Consider the following 21,932-nt stretch of genomic DNA (forward strand, 5'->3'; position numbering starts at 1 on the left):
ATGTGAGCCATCTAGTCCAACTCCCTGCCATGCAGAAAAGCACAGTCAAAGTATTCCTGACAAACAACTATCCAGCCTCTGTTTGAAAGCCTCCAAAGAAGGAGCCTCCACTACATTCTGAGACAGTGTTTCACTGCTGAACAGTCACAAGTAAAGCTAGACCAGTGGTTCTCAATCTGTGGGTCCCCAGATATTTTGGCCTTCAATTTCCAGAAATCCTAAACTGTCTGGGATTTCTGGGAGTTGTAGTCCAAAACTTGTGGGAACCCACAAGTTGAGAACCACTTGGCTAGACCATTATAACAGAAAAAGTGTCTTATGCATACCAAGAATTACATCACAGATTGTTAAACACTATATATCACAAAACCATAATATGGGAAGAAGTCAAATCTAAGTTTCATGCTGATTATGAAGAATAATAGAATAGTACAGTTGGAAGAGACCACATTGGCCATCTAGTCTAACTCCCTGCCATGCAGGAAAAGCACAATCAAAGTATTCCTGACAGATGGCCATCCAACCTCTGTTTAAAAGTTTTCAAGGAAGTATCTTCCACCACACTCCAAGGCAGAGAGTTCCACTGCTGACCGGCTCTTACAAGAAGTTCTTCCTAATGTTCAAGTGGAATCTCCTTTCCTGTCATATGAACCCAGTGCTCCGAGTCTTAGTTTCCAGGGAGGCAGAAAACAAGTATGTTCCCTCTTCTTTATAACTTCTTTTAAATATTCAAACATGGCAATTATGTCTCTTCTCAACCTTCTCTTCTGCAGGTTAAACACACCAGCTCTTTAGGCCACTCCTCATAGGGCATGGTATCCAGACCTTTGATCATTTTAGTTGCCCTCCTCTGGACACCTTCCAGCTTGTGAATATCTCTTTTGAACTGTGGTGCCTAGAATTGGACACAGTATTCCAGATGAAGTTTGCAGGAGGCAACCACAGGGTTTCAAATGGGATGCATACTCTTTGCCTACTTTTTAAGCTCTATTGTGATAAGGCCAAAAGCACTGGGAAGCCACAACGAAGCTGCCGCCACCACCATTTTTAAACAGGCATTTAAATCTGTCAGAAGTGGCATACGGCTGATTGAGATACCATAGTGACCTGTGTATAAGTCAACCGGTGGCCAGGTATATATGGTACTTTCTTTTCAAGACATACAGTTATTTAAGATTAAATACCTATTACATATATCTGGAAACTGATGTTTATTTTCATGATTGTTTTAAATTATCGTGCTACACTGTTTACAGTTCTTCTCAGTACTTAGATATGTACTGAATTCCCATTTTGAAATGGTTTAATTCAGCACTTTGGCACAGTGCCAAATATTGATTTCATTCTTCATGATGAGTGCATGCTTGGCGTCTGAAAAAAGTCTACTCTCTTCATATTGAAGTAAGTGGACACAGAAGGAACAGGGCTTGAAAGACAATCAAAAGAAAAAGATGGGTTTGCAGATTTTTGTTGAAATCCAGCAAAACCACTTGAGGACAAGGCAGAATCATTCCCACAGGGCCCAAGCATGGTGAGGTAGGGATTCAGAAAGACTTGGAGATCCAAGGAAGGCCAGCCTGGAATATGTATCATTTACCATAATGAAAAATACTGAAAATATTTTTGAGAATATTTATGGAAAATTATTCTTTATACTTAACTTACAATTGTCTGGTGCCTATGGAATCTGCTAGAGCCACTAATGATACCAAAACTTGAAATTAAATCACTGATTAACTGATTGAATGATAAATTCACTTTTTATAGTCATTTCATCTTAACTTTCTATTTTCTCAAATAACACAGAAGTTAAAATATGCTTTAGGGCAGGGGTCCTCAAACTTTTTTAAACAGAGGGCCAGGTCACTGTCCCTCCAACTGTTTAGATTATAATTTGGAAAAAAAATGAATGAATTCCTATGCACACTGCACATATTTTATTTGTAGTGCAAAAAACCCACTTAAAAACAATGCAATAATTAAAATGAAGTATAATTTTAACAAATATAAACTTATTAGTATTTCAATAAGAAGTGTGGACCTGTTTTTGGCTGATGAGATAGGATTGCTGTTGTTGTTGTTGTTGTTTGCTTTCGAGTCATTTCAGAGTTAGGTTGACCCTGAGTGAGGACCAGGTAAATGACCTTGGAGGGCCGCATCCAACCCCTGGGCCTTAGTTCGAGTACCCCTGTTTTAGGGAATTATGTCATGAGTACACATTAGAATGTGTTGTAGTGGGTGCCTCTCCCTCTGCCTCATTCAATAAAACAGCTTCAACTGCTTCCCATGGAGAAGAAATATTAGAATTAGGTGGCTACTGTTTCTTAAGGTTAACTACTGGTATATTTCTTTGACAAGACAGGAGGTAGGAAGGAAAGTTTCTTAGATCCCAGAGAGTTAGAGTTGGTGGAGGAGAGTACCCACCACTACAAATTCTATTGCGTTCTCGTGAACACAGTGTATGAGGAAAGAGAAAAAGGAAGGGTGGGAGAGAAATAGGTGGGGAGTTAAGTATTATTATTATTATTATTATTATTATTATTATTATTATTATTATTTACAGCATTTATATACTGCTTTTCTCACCCCTAGGGGAACTCAAAGCGGTTTACACATAGATAATGGCAAACATTCAATGCCTTACAACTACAATAGTAAAACCACACTTTAAACATAAATCATATTAAAAACAGTACATCATCAAATATCAAAACAGTTATTAAAACCATAAAACAATCTCATCAGTCAAGTTGCCGTTCCAGTCCTTGTCCCACTAAAAGCTGCATACAACTATTGTCCGAAGGCCTGGTCCCAGAACCATGATTTTACTTTTTTTCTAAAGGTCAGGAACGAGGGAGCAGATCTTACCTCCTTTGGGAGTGTGTTCCATAGGCGAGGGGCCACAGCTAAGAAGGCACTGCTCCTCGTCCCTGCCAGACACATTTGCGCTGTTGATGTGAGTGAGAGCAGGGCCTCCCCAGATGATCTTAAATTAAGTCTTAGAAAGGAATAGGGTTGGAAGGAAGCGATTTAGCCACTTCTTGTTAACTGCCATCAAGTCAACTGCAATTTGTGCAACCCCATGAATGAGAGACTTCCAAGTTATCAGATAATGAGTGGGAAGGTAAAAATTATGACTGGAAAGCATCTGAAATGTTGGGACTCTGCCTCCCTCCCCCCCCCCCCCCCCACACGAATCCTGCTTTGAATCATACAGTCCCTGAATCAATCATTCCAACCTGATAATGTTTCTGGCTGTTCTTCTATGCACACATGTTATATTTTAAGTGATTGTTCATGAACATGGGTGTTCCAAGTTGGCTTATCATATGAAGCCTCCCATACCACCCCCACCCCCCAAGCACCTGCTGCCTATTTCTTTTCCCTCTTGGAATATGAAGGCAAAAGCCTTCCAAAAACTTAAATGTGCTCAATCGATCATAGCGAGTGACAGCATCCACTATCTTACTAAAGCGAGACTAAACATTTCCATGTTCCAAGATGAAGAACAGCACAGAAGGCAGCATACATCAGCATGTTTTTAATAAGCCTATTAAGACCCCGGCTTCAATAATATTGCTCTATCAAAACCAATTCCCAAAATCTGATGACTACTGAATCCTCTTCTCTCTTCTTGGTAATTCCTGGTATTATAAAATTTTCAAGCAATATGCACATTTAGCTTTAGAGGGGCAATATGAGCACATTGTTGTGGTCCTTATTATTTCCACCACCGCTATAGATTATACAGCATTTTTTAACACACATGGCTCTTTATTTGAATGTGTATCACTAAATTGAATACATTATACGATCATTCTATAAGGTTTTCAGTCTAAACTAAAAATGAGATAGGAAAGGAGAAGTTAGTGAATACAAAGTAAAAGAACCAATTCAATGATCATATCATTTTGAACAAGTGCACGAAGAGAGTGGCTAAAATCACCCACATTTCTAAACTGAGTTTAGCAATAGAACATAAACTATGACTATGATGTGTTATACAGTCCTTTCACAGTATATCATCACAGCTATGATTCCATGTTAACTGCCATGGTTTGGCTACATGCTGTGGAATCCCAAAGATAGTAGTTTGTTGAGGCACATAAGCTTTCTGGCTTATAGCTCTAAATTTCAAATCCCAGATTTCCAATGGGATGAAATCATAAAACTTAGAATGTAAATTAAATGTTATATTCATGTAGTGTAAAGGGGCTCCCAATGAGGCTACTAACTGGTCTCCAAGCTGCTTGCTTACCCAAGTTGCTTCTTATGCAAAGAACATAATATCAGATTGGTGAGCATCCATGAGGCCACATCTATTCTTCAGTTAACTGCAATAGGAAAAGAAATGTTTTTGAATACGTTTGTTAAGCCAGCAACACTCTGTTTGCACAAGTAGACCACTAATATTAGCAGCTCTTGAGTTCAATTTGGCTTCCTAGACCAATTAAAGTCCTTGCTTTTGTACATGAAAAATGCTTTGGAAGATGGTACAAACAACTTTCTCAAATATATGTTGCATTTATTTCTGATAGGTATGGTTATTTCTACGTTAAAGAATTCTAAATAGGAAAGTTTTACTTTTCTGAGAAAGTTGGCAACTTCCTCTTAGATCATTCCATGACAATAATCTGAAACCTGACTCATTTTTACTGGAGACACCCAAATGACACCTCTGGTTAAAGTGAATTAATGTGGAGTAAACCGGGTTTTATCAGTTTACTCCACATTAATTAAACACCTCAACTGAAAAGCCCTGGGTTTATTGAGATGCTGGGTTTGTGGGGACTGACTACCAAGACTGCTTCCACCATCCTGGGGGTCTGTCACCACAGCCATCTCACTTCTTTGGGCTCCCAAAAGCCCAAAGGAGTGGGGTGGCCCTCACCTCCTCCCCTCCAGCCCCCCATTTGGGCTCCAAAACTTATCGGAGAGGTTTGCCCACAGCACAGGCCTCTCCCAGCACAGGCCTCTCCTGGCATGAGAAAATTGTATTTTAGGAGGCAGTGTGGAGAAGGAATTTTCCTCTTCCCCCCTCCTGGTGCATCATTTTCTCATGCCAGGAGGGCTGTAGGGAGATACATGTGCTGCCAGCAAGATTTTCTGGTAAGTTTGGCCCAAATGAGAGCCCAAGAGGTGGCTGAGTGGCATTCTGGAATAACTTTGGTTGAGCCAAAGAGAGAAAGCCCTGGGGTTGGGGACTAGAACCCACATGGAAGTGGGCTAGTTTAACCTATTTCTGCATGGCTTTTAGCTTTGTCTGGAAGTGCCCTCAGTTAGTGAGGAAGGAGAAATAGCAGCAATTTCAGTGACCATAATCATTTGAAAATGATTGTGCTGTCATGGCAATTGCTGTTGTTCCATCTAGTTCATGCAGTGGGCCAGTTTCAATATTCATTCTCAGCTTGTTAATCTGTAGTTTTGCAAGATGAGAATGAATATCAGATCTGAGCTCTCACCTTGCCTGCCCCTTGCCTCCCGCCTTCCTCAGTTTGCCAATTGAGGTTAGCCTTAAAAGGGTTAGAATTACTTTGGTGTAATCACTGTTTGATAAGCAGGGTCTTCCAAGCTACGGGACATATATTAAACTACAGACAAAATTGATTTAAACCAAGCAGGATCGAGCTAACAAAAAGATAAGGAGTTGACTGAGGGCATAGAAGCCAAAAACAGTTTCAGAAAGCTAGCATATATGTGCACGCCACCCCTTATGTTGCCCTACATAGCCCCACAACCATGAAAGATTGCCTCCAAATACTTGTTGTCCAAATATTGGCACTAGACCAAAATGCTGTTTTATATAATTTTTTATCCAGAAAATACTTCATGGAGGAAATGGTGAATTACACTTGTAATTAAGTGGCTATTTGTATTTAAGGCACTAACATCAATTAAGAATACAATTAAGCATACTTGATAAAATTGGGATCTTTAGAGAAATGAAGAAAATAAAGTTGATTGAAGTAAAGCTTCCTGATTCTGTGTGCAGCTACCACTTTCTTCCACTAAAAAGGCTCTCAAGAAAACTGGGACCATCATGAACAATGCTGGATAAAGTGTATTGGATGAAGAGGGTGTTAGGAAATTCACTTTCCATGAATTTATTCCCATCCATTCACTATTTTGGTATCAAAGCCTTTCTGATGCATTGCCTGAAGTGGCCTTCATATAGAAATATATAATTTCTGTATGTCTGGGGTCATGTCCTGTGTTTTCCAGCTTTCTTCCAATTGCTATGACAGGGTTAGAGGATCAAATCATTTTTAATATTTGAATTGCTCAGGAATCCCGATACTTCAATTCTTTTTATTTTAAGATTTGCCATTAATATTCTTCTCATACCACTGAGAAATTCATTACAAATAAGCCCCAAATGCAATGTAATCATGTTTTACGTTTCTTTGGGTTGTTTTATTTTTACAAAAGGGGGAGGGGGATAATCCTCATTTCCTCTGCAAGTGAAATGAAGTGATCTGTCCTTTCAGCCACATATATTAGAATAATCTCCCAGGGTCCTACCGAGAAAGAGTTTTCAAATGCAGCATTAAGCATATTTATATTAAAATCTCATTCCTGGAAACGTAGCCATCTGCAGAGATGAGTTCTAATGGGACCCAGCCTGGGGGATTCTATTTTCTCTCTGCACCACAGTGATACCCTAAGAAAATAATTAATGTTTCAATCAGAACTCCCACAGTTCTTTAAGTGTACTACCAGGACAGTTCAGCTAATTGAAGAAATAGATAACGTGTCTTCACTTCAGCAGGCTTTATTTATTTTATGGGCATTTTCCATCAACTTCAAGAGATTTCCCTTTTGCAAACCTACATAATTTAATCTTCTCCATCAGGAATGCTAATTCCTTGCCTCAAGACAAGGGGAAAGAGGAGGTAACAACTTTTGGAAATCTTTTACCTTCTGTGTCAACAGTTCCAATTAGTTACACCAATTTCCATCTGTTTTAGTTGTAAACCATATGAACAGCTGCATCCTTCAGGGAGACAAGCTGAAGTGACACAGTTTTGAAGCATCTGGCTATATACAGAAATTTTCCTCCATGGGTGAATCACACAACCCCATGACATAGTCTTCATACAACAGCTAAGGACCAATTTCATGGTAATAGTCATCACAATTCTCAGGAGATAGCTTTCTTCATGATGTCCCTTTCATGAGATGACTTGAACTTCCAGGAAAAATTAAAGAGAGTGTTAGGGCGCTTCCCGACATCATTTAAACTCACTTTGGAGTGGGTTCAATAAACCTGCTCTGAAGCGGGTTTAAGTCCCTACAGGAAAAAAAAAACATGCTTTGCCCATTGGGTTTCCACATGCCCCCCTGTAACGTCCAGGAGGACATGAGGACACTGAGAACCCCCCCCCCCCCGCCCCCGCCCCACACACACAGCTCTAAAAATAAGAGTAAACTTACCGACCCACCATGATGCTTCTTTGTATGTCACCTGACCTACCGGGAGGTGGGGGGGGGCAGAAGTGATTTCCTCCCCTTTCCTGGTGTGTCATTGGTATGTTCCAGGAGACATGCAGGGAGCCCTAATGTCTGCCTGGTAAGTTTTTAACCATTTTTGGGCTTTGGGCAGTGGGGTTGGGAAGGCGGACGCCATCTCACACCTTCAGGCTTCAGGAGCCCAAAAGGTCTGAAATGGGTGTGGGGATTGACCGCCAGGGAGTTCCAGAACTACCTGGTACTCTGTCCACACAAGCCCATAGCCCAATAGAACCGGGCCTTTCAAGAAGGTCCAGATTTAATGGGCTATCTCAGGGTTTTCCGCCCTGAGTTCCCTCGGGGAGATAGGGTGGAATACAAATAAAGTATTATTATTATTATTATTAACTTGCTTTTACCAATGGGGTCATTTGGACGCTGGTAAAAGCATGAGAGTTTGCACATTTTGGGCCCTGTGGACTGCAGGAGACTAAGGGTTCTTCCATACTGCCCTATATCCCAGGATCTGATCCCAGATTATCTGCTTTAAACTGGAACTGCCAGATATTCTGGGATAAGCAGATAATCTGGGATCAGATCCTGGGATATAGAGCTCTGAATATTCCTGGGCAACTTCCAGAAGCATTTTAGAAATATATTTTTAGCTGGACTGAACATGGAAGAATGGACTAAATGGATCTTAGGTTTGGTTTAATACGACAGTGACTCATAGTCTCATATAAAGTTAGCTGTGGCACCTATCTACGTAGATGCAACATGGTGGTCTCATCCTCAGGAGCAGAATATCCATAAAATGAATAAAGTCCAGCTTTAAAAAACACACACCAAAAGACTGTAAAACTGAGGCAACCAATATGTGAATTGCAACAATAAAGCTAATCTTCATTTCAGAACTGGAGACATGAAGATGACAGACTTTGTTCTACGTTTTTTGGCACTTTTAACTAGAATTGGCTGGGAATATTAGAAAAACAGCCATGGATTGTCTTGACATTTCTAATTCCAACTCAGCTTATAAATAAAAGTACAAAGGAAAAAAAACATTTTCTGTGCATTTCAATGAAAAAATACATATTTTAAAATTGTTCATGAAATGTTGTTTGTGCTTATTCTTGAAAGTGCCTGCAGTTACATTTATTAACAAAGGCCTCTTTAAAAGATGGTCTGAAATCAGGTTATTCAAGTTAATATTCTTCATGACAAGTTATAAAGAAAAACCAACATTTAAATTCTCATTCAGAAAATAAGGCCTATTTTGTGCAGTGGATGTTCCATCAAGTTACGGATGCACAGAACTACAAACTTCATGACCTGATTGCCACATTTTCTTTTGTCTCTCTATTTAACTTTCCATTTCAACATCTCTAATTCTGAACCATTTCTGTTTTCTGTAATTGCATTTGACTTAAACAGAAAGATTATCTTTATTAACATTCATCAGATCAGTACATGCCCACATTAAGGGCACGGAGAGAGGAGGACAAGTCAGCCTGATAAATCAATATTATACCTCTATACTTGCCAGATTCCCCAGCCAATTAAAATGGAGTATTTTAGTTCAGTTCGATTTAGGACAATTAAACTAAAATATTCAAGACACAAAGTATCCTCCTAAGAATGCAATTATTCTCATATGACCTCATCAGACAGCTGAATTCAGCTGCAATGCCGGTTCCAGTTCCATTTTGCCATGGAGCCTGCCAGCTTCCATCCCACAATGCACATATACCTCTGGCAAGACTCCGTGGTAAAAAGGAAGGGGAACCAGTGTATGTTATTACCGTGGCAACATGGGAGGGTTCCCGTGTTGCATACAGATCAATGGGGGAAGCCAGGTGGCATATACTTCCCCCCATAGGATTAGGTAAGGGGGAAGCCAAGTGATGCGGGGCATGGGGCAATGGGTTCCCCAAGCTGGACCCTGCTGGATTTGCCACAATGCATGGCAATTCTGGTGGCAAATGGGATGAGGTCTATAAAAGATGTTCAAAAGAGTCCATTTCATTCTTCCCTCTTAGCTATGTATGTATGCATGTGCTTCCAATATATTAGCATCTTTTTTCAATAGGACAAATACAAAGCGGACTCTTTTCCTGGACAATCAAAAAGCAAAGAGGGCTTCTTCCACATATGGGTGGATTAGGCCCTAAATTACCTATCTTTCATTTCATCAGGTTCTTAAGCCTAATACACTTGAAGGCTGAATCAGTAGTTGTAGTGGGAAATAGAGATGATAGGTAGATAGATAGATAGATAGATAGATAGATAGATAGATAGATAGATAGATAGATAGAGATAGATAGACAGACTAATCATTTCTATAGTCATGCCCACATATTACCAAGCCAGTTCTGGTAATGTTTGCTTCCATAAAGCACAAGCATTCTGTAAATTTAATGGGCACTACTTGACTATCTTGACCAATTTTAACACTCCTCATATTACTTTATTAAATAATGATAGCTTACAGCAGGTTTTTTAACCTGGGTAATATACCTGCCATGTCCATCTACTGAGAATTAAGGATCTCAGACTACTCAAAGAGAATGTTGAAGGTGTGATAGATAGATGATACCGTTATCCTTGCAAATTCAAGACATCCTGCTGCTCTAATGTTACCAGTCCTAGATCTACTATGTTGGTAGCTTCAAATTCCCTTTATTTATTTAAATTCTGTGTTAATATTTTTCTATGCTTCTAGCTGTTTTTTAAGGATAGTATTATAAGAAAAGTATTCTGATCCTCCCAACATCTCAATTTATAATTGCAAATGCTTCTTGCAATTATTTTCTATGTTATTATAATGATTTTCCATGTTACTGTAATGAAAGGAGAACACAAGGACTAACAAGTCCCATCATTTCACACAATATTTTGAATTTTAGAGTCGATTTATTTTTCAAAGGAAATATTATGATGTTAAAGTTCACCCCAGCATTGACTATCTGATTACTGAATAGTCCCATTTTAACACATATTTAGACTGTATAGGTACAATTTATTTTGGAATTAATATCTCTAAAGATTAATTTTTGGATCAGGTACAGATACAGTAAGCTATCAGGAAACAAGGCTTCAGTTTTAGTGAGTTCACATCATAATTTGATTTGTTAGGATTTCTTGCCTTAGTTGACATTTTTTTTTCTCTTTGTTTGGCAGTTACCCATGTTGATAGCTCTTCCCTGACAATATTATCCTTTTTAGATTAAAAAGAAAGCTGTGCATCATAATACAAAATTCTGTCATTAACTCTGGAGAAAACATAAGCCACCAGTTAAACAGAGATTAAGCAATGTCATTAAAAATCAGTCATATTGAAACCACTTGCAGGAGTTTTATATTTCTTTTACTCTACTTCTGTTAAATGTTCATATGAACTAATGGACCATTTACTTCATACATTAAAATTAGCTTTCAATTTTTTTGAGACATTCAATATTCTATCCCTTCTCAGTGAGTTTCTTTCGTTACCTAAAATGAAACCTTGCCACAGAATAAATATCATTAAGTCAATATAGTACATCAAAAACACCTTTGAGTTGACACACATTTATATATGAAACACTGCACACAATCATTTTTCCATTGCTCACCAAACACTTCGTCCCAGTAGATAGACTGTGGGATGTTGCTTCTCTCTAGAAATGGAAATAACCTCTCTGTTTGTGGAAGGTCGGAGCCCCTGGTGGTGCAGTTGGTTAAACCACTGAGCGGCTGAACTTGCTTACCGAAAGATTGCAGATTCAAATCCGGGGAGCAGCATGAGGATGAGCTTGAGCATGAGTCTTTCAGTTCCAGAAGGTTGCAAAGACCAAAGTCCCTTGAAGCAAACTTGAACCAATAAATCCAAATGCAGGAGCTTGAAACCAAGACAAACAGCTTACAAAGATCTCAGCATGAGCTTGAATTCAAGGCAGAAGTACACAGGAATCTCAGCATGAACAGGAAGGCATGAAGCAAAAGACATGGTTGTACATGAAAACCAAACGTTGGACTCACTGAAGACTATAGATTCACAGGCCCTATATTTATTCAGAAAGCCATAGCAAAAGCATTCTGTTTCTCTTGGGAAACCTCTCCCTGACCCCTCTTTTCCCTCAATCTTGCGGAGCGCCTCCTCCCTAATTTCAGGTGGCGATCCTGATAAAGCTGGCCCCTTCAGTCAATGCTTGACTTCCTTGGTTTGCTAATTAGTACATTCCTTTCGCTATCGCTTTTTGGCCTTGACTGTTCAACCTCGGCCTCTTTCTCTGCCTGCACTGAAGCATCTTTGCCTTGTGAACCAACTATCCCGGAATCTTCAGGTTCACTCTGGCTAACTATACTCTCTTGAACATCATCTCCATTCACAAACCCCCAAGAGTCAGCAGAAACCTGATCATTTAACTCAGACATTGGAATCTCTGCAGGCTCATGATTATTCTCCTTAGAAGCCTGAGGCAGAGACAATCACAGGCTTAGCCCCGACACTCTCCCCCTTTACCTTCATCTTCCTGCTTCTCAGCGCTGCCGGTGGCACTGCCAGTGGCGCTGAGGAGCAGGAAGGTGAAGGTTAAAGTGGGCGAGGAGGGGAGGGGACGTCCCTATTTCATGGTTTTTGACGTATCACGGGTAGTCCTGGAATGCCCGCGGTAAGTGAGGGACCACTATATATGATAAAACTACTACTTGAGCAAACTATGATTGCTTCTTTCCAACAATTCAAGGAATACAAGTCCTAAATTAGAAAGTCGGGCCCCTTCTAACATTGCCATTATAATGTAGATTGAACAGGATTATATGGAAGTGTAGATTCATATAATCCAGTTCAATGAGGTTCAATCTGCATTACATGAGTCTACATTGATCATATAGTTCAGTTCAAAGTGCATTATATGGCGGTGTAGATGGGGCCTCATATATTCACAAGCCAGGAGACTGGTGCTAGCTATGACATGAAGGTATTTTGTGTAGACAAACTACAACCCAATAATGAATTGTTTTCCAATATGACACTTTAATTTTGAATTGCGCAATAATGTAAGCATTTTTAGCCATACAGTAGTTTTCACTTTTCAACTGACCCCATTTGTGTGTGTGTGTGTGTGTGCCTTCAAGTAACCTATTGACTTATGGGGACCCCAGGAATTTCTAGGATTTTCTAAGGCGAGATTCAGAGATTGTTTAGGTCAGTTCTTTCTTCTGGAATATACCTACAGAACTTCTCACTTGCTAGCAGCCTTCCATTCAGTTACTAAACAGAGTAGACCCTGGTTAGCTTCCAAGATGCGTTTTGGATATATTTACCCTAGTCACCATGCTTTGTGTGAATGTGTTTATTAGGGCCCTTCCAGACAGGGCCCATATCCCAGGCACTGTTGGATTTTTTACCTGAGGGGTCCAAATGACACCTCAAGTAAAAGCAAAATAATTTGAGACAAAGCAAGTAAACCCTGCTTTGTCGTGATTTCTTTAGATATCCCATTTCTGAAAGGCCTAGTTCTCATGGGATATGGGCCCTTTTGGAACAGACTACTGGAACCGCTTCTGTTTAAAATGTTTTTAACATTTTATCTTGCACATTTGGCCCACCATCTGTGATTGATTTCATTGTGATATCTTGTATTGTCTATTTTATTTTGTTGCATTATGTATTTTGTTGTGTTTATTTTTTTATTATTGTTTTGGATTGTATTTTGTTGTATTATTCCTGGTCTTGGCCTCATGTTAGTTACCCCGAGTCCCCATTGGGAAGATGGTAGTAGGGTATAAATAAATATGACTATTATTATTATTATTATTATTATTATTATTATTATCTCATCCCACAGTCCAATTTTTTCTTCAGGCTCCATGAGCCTGGAGAAGCAAAGAGGGCACCCCCACTCCCCACCCCCATCCCAAGCCTTAAAAAAAGAAAATCTTATTACACCTTCATTAGGCCCATCTGGAGCCTTCTAGACCATACCAACAACGTGCCAGGAGGCAGGGGGGATCACTCCCCCCCCCCCACTAATCTGGTGCATCATTGGTACATTAAGTTATGCGGACTTAAAACTGCACCAAAGTGAGTTTCTTAAACCCACTTTGGCACACATATATGTTAAGTCTGGAAACGCCCTTAGAGAACTTCAAGGCTGATAGATCAAGAGCTCATTCAGATACTATACTACACATCTGAATTTAGCAAAAATGTCATGAACATGTGCATTTTCCTTTAAACAGACTGTTTTTCTTAATTGCATTGTCAAGCATGCTCACTATGCATCTGTCAGATTTAAAACCAAAATATATGTTTAAAACAGCAGTAGGGTGCTTGTAAAGAAGTTGCAAACACTTGCAATTGAGCATCTGTTGAAAAACTCGCCTGTTTCAAAAGTCTTTAAGAGAAACTTCATAATCAATACAGAGGCTCTAAGAGTCTAACCTTACCCTTCTCAAATTTACCGTTTTTACAGAGTTTTGTTTCTTTTTTTTACAGTACTACAGTTATATGTTTTTTTTTATGACTTGGGCATATACTCATCCATTTGGAAGTAGTGAAAACCAGGTGATCTTAGTTAAATAAACAAATGAAATGCATTCCAGCAGTTGATTTCTGGTAAATAATGAAAAATATAGAATAACTGAGTGATATCTGCAGTGTAATCAATCAATTAATCAATAATTTTGCTTAGATCCTACTCCCCCCCCCCAAATTTAGAATTCAAGTTGTCTTAGAGACTTTAAAAAACCACTGAAATTTTCATGTGGCTAAAAAAATACAAAAAATTTAAATAATTGTTCTGTGACTTAAGTCATTTTCGATTTATGGAAATCCTAAAGTGAACCTATTATGAAATTTTCCTCACAAGATTTGTTCAGAGGGGGTTTGCCATTACCTCTCCCTGAGACAGAGAGAATGTGACTAGCCCAAGGACACACAGTGGGTTTCCATGGCCATGAGGGGATTTGAATCCTGTTCTCCTGAACCCTAGTGCAACATTGAAACCACGACACCACTCTGACTTTCCAGAAACTGCAAACATTGTAACTATATAAAATATTTTAAAATATAGATTAAAAGCAATGGAGCATTAAAGGCAAAAGCTATAAAGCAATCAATTCCCAAATGCTTGCTGAAACAAAAAAAGTCCTCATTGATGGCTTAAAGATAGTAAGGACCCTTCCAGACAGGCCCAAAATGTGGGACGTGTCTCAAGTTTACCTGAGGTGTCATTTGGATGCCTCAGGTAAACCCGAATTAGTCTGGAGTAAACTGTTTCTGAATCAAGATTTTGCTGTCACAGCATGGGCTGGCAATCTATTCCCACTGTACCGCAATCCACTTCCAATTGATTGGATTATATGGCAGTATAGACTCATATAATCCAGTTCAAAACAAATAATCTGGATTCAGAAACTTGATTATATGGCAGTGTAGATCCAGCCTTAGTTTCATACCCAAATATTGTGTATAGAATTACCTTCAGGCTATGTGTGTGAGATACATAGGAAACAAAATTAAATGTCATGTTTAAACTTGAGTCCCATCTCCAAGGTATATTAATATGTATATGTATTCAAAGACAAGTTTTCAAAATCTGAAAAAATATTCCAAACACTTCTGATTATAAGCATTTCATATAAGGGATAATTAACCTGCATTGGGTGCATGTTAGGGATGTAAATCATCCTAAATTGTACTTCTGCATGCAAGAACAAGTATTTTCCACTTTTCTTTCCGCTGTGAAAAAGTTTTTAAAAATTTCAAGTACTATTCATAATTCAGGATTTATTTTGTAAAAAAAAATGTGTGTGAAGACAAAGTGGAGAAAATGATATTTTTGCAAAAATAAAATACATTTTCTTTCTCACAGAATATGTCTTTGATCCACATTTCTCCATGTCAAGATTGCCCCAATGTTCTGGAAACATATTTTTGTATTTTTTAAAATATCTTTTTTCAATTATTATGCTTGTTCTTTGTGGATATTTCTAAAATAGAATGAGTGATTTAGAATGAAGAAAATTCAGAACTGCAAGAGGGTGCACTGCCTTTTGTAGAAAGGAAACCAACAACCGTTGAAGGCAGGTGGCCAGTGTGGCTTTAGCCCAAAGCTCAAAAAATCACAAACCATAACATGGAATCAATACAGAAGAAGCACTTTGGAGCCAGATTGCATACTACTTATAATCCTCATGCATGAGGATTTTCTTTTTAATTGTATAGAGCTTGTTTAGGGCACTTTCTGACCCTACTGATAATTTCCATGTATTTGGGTCAGGGTACAGATAGTTCAGTGTTGGTGCCATAGTTAGTATACACATCTTGCATTTCCTGACCCCAGTGAGAATTCCAATGTCCTTCAAATGGTGCCAGTCTACGGATAACTAGAGCACATCATTTCTGCTTCCCTGCATTATGGTTTGCCAAAACCAAACAAAAAAAACAAAACACTGAATAGGAGATATATAATACATTTTTTGTCCCTAAATATTACATTGATTGGGAGGGAAAGTATTCAAGTAACGACAATTAGTATACAGACTAGGAGAAATTTTTCCCATCTGCTCTTTGTTTTCTGTGTTTTCAAACTCCTACATGGTGCGTAGCTTTAATTGTTGACAACTGTTCAGTAACAATGCCTACAGTGTAAGTCTAGTTCAATGGAGATTCCACAAAACAACAAGTTATATCCTGGTGCATGAGCAGTAATACTTTGCTAGTAACTATAACTGTTCTTTAAAAGAAAACCCTGAAAAGTGAACACAGGAAACAATAGAGATCACTTTGCTGTCTCACCTCAATCATATTATTGTAACGTTGTTACTGTTGTTGTTCTAGTTATTTGTACTCAGAATTGGGACCCAAAGCAGTATAATTAGTGAAGGGAATAGGAACCTGCCAGTTCTGGAACATTAATTGTCTTTCTTCTCTGCATTAGTGCAATGCCACTACATTGGCAATCTATGGTCCCATTATTTTCTTCCACACATCCTCCATAACCCCACATTCCTGCCATATGTCCTACCCAGTGTACTTTTCAGGTTTTATTATTTTTATTTTTACTGCAATTTGGCAATTATGGAAATATGATATCTTAAAAAAAGAAAAGAATCAGAAAAAAAATAGAAAACACAGCCTGCTTGGAAACTGTGAAGCGAGAAGAGGAGAATCACACCACATGATTGCTGACGTATCAGAACTCCAGCGGATGGGACCTACCACACATAGGTCAATAATGGGAAAGCAACAATGCTGAGAGCTGTTGATGGGTCAAGCTATGGATACTGCAGAACCTGAAACAGGTTGGAGATCACCCTTCCTTTGTTTGAAATCACTATCCAGGCCTCAAACTGGTTCCAAGATTTACAATTTAATTATCTATACAGAAAACTTCAACTTTAATATCAGTTTTAGACTGATCTTAGTGGTCAGTCTGAAACCAGTTTCAGACTGATCTAAGTGGTCAGTGTAGATGTGCCCAAGTGTGTAGAAAAGGAAGTGTCACTTCACTTGGTATCAAGGACTATTTCAATGCCTGCAATTTGTATAGGAAAAGAATTTCAATTTCCCTCAATCATGAGAATAATTCTCTGTCTTTTGGATTCCATATTCCATAATCCTAATGAAAACTTTAATTTGAGACATCTAGCCAAAGGCTCCCTACTCAGGATCTCATCAGATGGAGGTCCATAAGAGGAAAGTGAGGGAATCTGTGGGGCAGTGGGGGAAACCATCAGGCAGCTCCCCACATCGCCCCCTTAGCATCCCATGGCATTTCCCATCTGTCCCTGACTTCACCCCGCACTGTCCCTGGCTTATTCAATGAGAACACAGGTAGTTACCTGTGTTCACAGGGCAATCTCTCAACATGCTGTCAAGCTGCAGCCAGGATAGAGCAGGGATGGAGCTCCTTAGAAGTACCCCTGTGTCATGTGATGGGCTCTGGTGAGATCTGTCCTGGCCGCATCTCAACAGCCTCCTAGGACGGGGGGAGGGGGGAGGAGCCCTATCTGACAAGATCCTAAGTCTTAAATGTGTTTCCATTATGCAACTATAATGTTTGTGGGACTCCAATCTAGGTAGGAATCAAAAGGGAAAAAAACATGCCAGAATCCCAAACATGACTATATTCCCCAGTATTTACTTTTGAGTCAAGCAGAACAAAGAGGAAGAACTACACAGACTTAGCTGCAGAATAATAGAATATTCCATTTAACATATTGAATAAAGCCAGTTCCAGGTTGTTGTTGTTTTAATGTAGATCACACAAAAGTCAGCACTGGTCAAGCCAATTTGGATAGTTATCTTGTTGTGAGTGCAGAGGGAGGTTATCATTTTTCTTCTGATGGGAAATGTCATCTACCATGCCAGAACACCAGGACTTCAGTTATGACCATTTAATACAATTTGTTGTAAAAACTCTTGCATTATTTTTACCTGAACTTATTTTTAAAAATTGATAGAATTAATTAGCAGTATTTCACTTAACAGCAGAGAGCTTCTATGGAAACTGTAGAACATGAGATGTTCGTGTTTGCTACAGAAGAAATGTGACCTGATCGCACTCAACAAATTAATTTTAAGTGCGGGGGAGAAAGGGGCAAAGGAATAGAAACAGTATTCTCACTGGTATAAAAGCACATTTTCGAACCAGTCAACCAACAACATCTTCTTGTTTGCTTCACCTGAGTTATTCCTCTCGTTATTCTAGGAGAGGTTTGTGGGCTTCTCTGATGCCTTGTAATGTAATTATTGCACTATTACAATTACTGTTTAAGTGGAAAGACGGCTCCGAAAGAATTTCTTTTCATAACAATGTCAGGCTAGTACTAACCTAAGTGTTACCATACTTACAAATACTGGGTGAATGAAAAATATAGGAAACTGTCATGGTCATTTAAAAGTAATAAAATAAATCAGTTTTCTTTCATTAAACAACATTTTCTTGAACTGCAATAATGCATTTGTTTAAAATGCTACCTGTGAGCTACCTCACACTGCTTCCAGATGGATAAGAAATCTCTGGAAATGCCAGATTACATTTCTGTACAAACCAATTTTATTTCTGATATCCAGATGACTTTTTACTTGTTGTGATGTAATCCAATAAACTCTTTTCAATTAACTGACATTTTTATTTCCCCTCCCCAGAAAATGGGTTTATTTTTAACCCAGTGCATTCCAATGTGAAAAGTGTATGTACTTACTTATGTATTTTATTTATTTATTTATTTATTTACTTACATTATTGTCCCACCTTTCTACCAATTTAGGGACTCAAGGAAGTTAACAAATGTGGCACAATGCAAATTAAAACAATGTAAGTGCATTAAAATATGAGTATAAAATAATAAAAAATGTTTTTGTGTCATTTAACAGAACATTTAAAAACTATACCATCTCTCAAAATCTTATTTCCACCATCCCCAACAGCCTGCTTTTCATCAATCCATAAATGGCCAATGACAAAGTTAACTTTTTACCAGGCTGTGAAAGGAAGCAGAGACAGAGTCGTCCTGATTTCTCTAAGGATGTTATCCCACCCGGGGGGGGGGGGGGGGGGGATCATATATTCATGGTGTTACATCCTGTTGCATTAGAAAGAAAATCATATCATTTTTTCTGAGATTATCCATTTTCAGATTTATCACAGTAGCAGGTGCAATTACTGCCCACTCAATTAAAAAAAACTTGGGGGGGGGGGGACACAAAACTTTTCCTTCTAATCCTGCTACTCTCGAGGAGAGAGACAGCATTGATCTGGGAAGATCAATGCCGTCACTTTAGGGATTTAGACTTTCCCTCCTAATTCTGCTGCTCCTGGGGAAACAGGAACACTGATCTGCATCCCCCACCCTTCTCTGGACTCCTCTCCTTCCTCCCAATCTCACAAGCTATACATAGTGCAATTTTGAAAATCTTGGTATTTATAATGATGAAGTAGGATTTTGGGAGAGAAATGTCAATATTTTATAGGTGACCACAAATAGCAACACCCCTTACTCCACATCTTCAATTCGATTCAATGCGTGGAATCTGACAGATCACATCATTTTCTCCAACTGTATAGCGATTCTTGAGCTCCAAAGACAATCTCTGCCCATGTCTCCCCCTCCTGTTTCCAGGCACTTCAGAAACAATTTATTAACAAGACACAAAAGATTCAGGGAGGAAGTCCCCCTGCATCAAGTGATCAGTTCTGTTATACATTGTTAAATTACTATATTACAAGAGTCTAGGAGCAACCCCGAAAAAAGCGCTCTCCCTTGTTACCACAAAATGAGTTTGAGAGGGTGGTAGGACAAAAAGAAAGCCCTCGCCACAGAGAAACACTCCTTAAAGCAACCTCTACCCAAGTCATAGAGGCTTTATAGGTCAAAACCAGCATTTTAAATTGTGTCCAGAAATGGGTTGGCAGCCAATGGAGCTGTGGCTACAAGGGAGTTGTGTGCTCCCTGTAGTCAGTCCTAATTAATATCCTGTCTGCCATTCTTTGAATCAACTGAAGTTTCTGAACACTTTTCAAAGGCAGCTCTATATAGAACACATTACAGTCATCCAAATGGGATGTAATACAAAGACGTACCACCATGGCCAGATCAGTGTGTTCTTAGTATCTTAGAACTAGGCAAGTAAGCACATTTATTATTTTCAGACAGAGATTCAGCAGGGATTAGGGGCAGATCTACACTGACCACTTACTGCGAAGAGGCCTCAGATGATTTCCATGGCAGCCAAGCACCACAAGTAGCTGATCCAGGGTAACAAAGGGGCAAGACTACCTTAACACAGCCTTGACCTACACTAACCAGTCATGAGATACTCTGACTCTAAATAGGACCCATGCAAACAGCTAGGCCAATTCCGAGACAGAATTTGACACAACTCTTTATTATTTATTTATTTATTTATTTATATCCCACATTTCTCCCATAGGTGGGATTCAAAGCAGTGAGCAATTGTTAAAACAACAAAAATTTCATAACTTCAAATAAAACAGATAAACAAGTAGCACATTACATAAATCATATGCAACAAGCTTAAAAATACAACACGTACCAATAAAAAATTCCCTGAGCCTCAGGCCACTGAGGTTATCTATAAAAATATTATATTAAATTATATTATACTAATAAACTGTTCACACTGGTAAGGTTTGTCTGCATTGGCTGATAGCCCACACGGACCATGAAGTTGCTCCTGGCTCTCTCCAGTTTAGCCCCATGTTAAGGAAAGTTGATAAATACTCCAGATTTTGGGGGAAATTGCAAATAAACCCCAGCATTTGGATACAGTATGGACAGCAGAACCAGGGCCAATGCAGACTGGTTCATGAGTTGCTACCACCACTCCCCTTTCCTCACACTTATTAGGGGAGGAAAAGTGGGGTGGATCATTCCTGTGTTACCATCACACATGCAAACAGCTGCAAAGCTTTATGGGAGTGCCTAGCTATTGTGGGTACCCCATGTTGACACCAGCAGAGGCACCCTGTGCCCAGGGAGAGGGAGGATGAACCTCATAGGGGTCTGCACCCAACTGGCAGCAGCAACAGGGATGGTAAAGTGATGGTCCACATGTGTCAAAGTGATCTCAACTCAACCAGACCCTGCAGACTCAGACCTCCTGCCATTATGGGTTGGGGATTGAGTATGTGGCTACTGCAGGGGCCTCTGGGGCAACTCCATGGCATTTTTGTAACCATTGTGGATAAGCCATTAGAAAGTGAAAACAAGTGACTTAACAGTAGTTCTCTGGATAGCTACACAATTTTTAAAAATTCAACAGTTCAGAATCAAAATAATGCTGCCTTTCAGAAAGAAGAGAAAACTATTCTATGAAGGGGTAATTATTTGATTTCAGAAAAAAGAGAAATTAGCTTAGTTGTAGGCTTTCTATAAAATATATATTAAGTACACATTAAATCAATTTAAAAATTCCCTTCTTTCACTTGATCTCCTGTTCTAGATATTTTGCAGGGATACTTATTACCTCTACTGGCAGTGGAATCATGCAAGATTACATGTAATGTCAGAATGGAGCTTCTAGCATCCCTCACCAATAACTATGCTGGTTAGAATTTCTAGAATTTGCAGTCCAACAATATCCGGATGCCTATATGATTTGACCCCTGATTTAACCCATAGTTCCTAAAATTATGCATGTTATATTCTGGCAAAACATGACAGTTTTGGGGACAGCTCCAACTGATCAAAGGCAATATACCCCAGGCAAAACAGAGCTAAGGCTGCAACAGGAAGAATTTCTCCTACTGCTAAAATAATTCTTCCTAGTAATTCATATTCTTGAGAGGCTTATTCCTAAAATATAAAAAGAAGGATTCAAATACACATAAAGGTATTTATTCAAAGCTTGCACACACACAAGAAATGCTTATGTATTTCATATGTTTGGTGTGGGGAAACAGCCTTGATGTAAGGCCGAATGCACTATGTATGTACATATGTAAATGTATATATAGCTATCTTAATTG

At 39.0% G+C, this 21,932-nt stretch overlaps 1 long non-coding RNA gene across 1 annotated transcript in view; it reads right to left on the reverse strand.

Moving 5' to 3' along the window:
- Positions 1-4,212: 4,212 nt before the first annotated feature.
- The window catches only part of LOC132766431 (uncharacterized), a 59,863-nt gene continuing 42,143 nt past the window's right edge, over positions 4,213-21,932 (reverse strand). Inside the window, exon 4 of the long non-coding RNA XR_010909324.1 lies at positions 4,213-4,334. This is a non-coding gene — a long non-coding RNA (uncharacterized lncRNA). The remainder of the gene's footprint in view (positions 4,335-21,932) is intronic.

This window comes from Anolis sagrei, chromosome 2 (assembly GCF_037176765.1).
Source record: "Anolis sagrei isolate rAnoSag1 chromosome 2, rAnoSag1.mat, whole genome shotgun sequence".
NCBI lineage: Eukaryota > Metazoa > Chordata > Lepidosauria > Squamata > Dactyloidae > Anolis > Anolis sagrei.